Below are 1,860 nucleotides of genomic sequence, written 5' to 3' on the forward strand. Positions count from 1 at the left end.
CACTCCTCTACCTTCTCTTCCTCCTCCTGCTACCCTCTCCTCCTGTTTCCTCATCATCTCCCTCTCTGGCGATGAATCATCCCGTAACAATGACTCCTGTACAGAGGCTGGCGTGGCTTCGAGAGGAGCCTGTGGGGGAGCGGGACTACAATACACCGTATGTTTATTCCTGGATAACGAGCTGAGGTCAGTTTTGTACTTTCCCACTATTGGCTCGTAGGTCAGGATTTGGCACGGATTAGCTGATCCCAGATCTCTGCCTGGAGGCAAAACGTCAGCTGCAGCTACTACAGTATTTTTTCATCCTGTATGCCTCTCTATCGTACAGCACTGAGGCAGGGGCTATTTTTTTCTACTCCCAGTGCCACAATGAGAGCGAGAGAGAGAGACAACCTGGTGGGCGTTACTGTTCTTCTGATCACTCTCAAAGATCTGCGTGGAGGTGACCTGGTGGGCGTTAGTGTTCTTCTCACTCTCAAAGATCTGCGTGGAGGTGAAACGCACCAGCTCTCACTCTCAAACACAGAGTCCTTAACTGTGACGCCTGGAAGGTGTGGAGTGAGCTGGACGAACGGACGACGGACACAGAGAGAGGGAGAGAAATGACCGAAAACAGCCAAGTGCCTTAGCAATGAACAGCCAGCAGTGTGGTCCATGCTTATTTTTCTATGAATACAGATCTATTTATCTAAACAAAGAGGTTTGACTACTAACGGATGGGATGCTGATGGACGACTGAGACTTAGAACCCGACCAATCAAAGCCGCCGAATAATTGCATTCCCTGGATGAGCCAAAAATAACAGTGTACCCAGTCAGTCAGTTTTGGAGTTGTTTGTATGCAGTTAAGTTCATTTCATTTATCCAGTTAGCTTAATTTGCTTACATACATCCAGTTGAAATTGTTACAGTAGATGAGGGACATTTTCTGACTTATCCAGGAAAAGTTGGTTGTAGGTGAAATGAAACAGGGTTCTAGGTGAGTTGAACAGGGTTCTGGGTGAGCTTGTATGGAAGAAGAGATACAGAAGTTACTTTTTGAATGTGAGATAAAGCCAGAGAATGGGCAACATAGTGTGGCAAAGGATGCATTTTGGATTTTGGACTTAAAGGAGCCATGAGGACCTCCGCTCCACGTTTTCTTTCATCGGACAACGGCACCGAGGTTATAACTTATCCTATTCAGTTTGACATATTTCTCAGAGGAGATTTGAATGGCAGAAAACAAAGGACAAAAAGCAGGATATGAAGGGATATTGTTTTCTTTTTCAAAAAAAAAGAAAGACACTTCTATCAACTATCGATTATTATCTTTTACGGAGGTACCTTTTTATGCTTTCATCTCCTACCAATATTAGAGGCAATTGTGAATATATTTATTCTTAGTTTTTGCGTGTTGAAGCTCTCCTGTAAGGGATCATGTTATATTAATGTATAGGATGATTCTGCATCTGGTTCAGCCTTCTTACCGCCGACCCAAGAAATACAATAAAGGGTGCTACATAAACCTTGAGATGACAGCAGTTGTGTGACAAATTGACACACAGACGCACACACACACACACACACACACGCACACGCACACGCACACGCACATGCATACACACACCATGACCCCTATAAATGCACACTCACTCTCACTCTTCCATGGCCCTAATGGTGCATGAAAGTAACAGCTTGAGGTATGCTTAAGCCTGTGAGCACATCCACACAGCGGCACACACAGTCATCAAGATCAGATGAGAGTTGAGCAAAGCCGAGAGCCTGCAGGGTCCTTCACACTAAAGGAGGGAGATAGACCCTAATAGCGTGAAGTGGGTATGAAATCAATACAATCTATTTGTAAAATAAGGACATGTAT

Source organism: Poromitra crassiceps (genome assembly GCF_964638095.1).
Source record: "Poromitra crassiceps genome assembly, chromosome: 3".
NCBI classification, from domain to species: Eukaryota; Metazoa; Chordata; class Actinopteri; order Beryciformes; family Melamphaidae; genus Poromitra; species Poromitra crassiceps.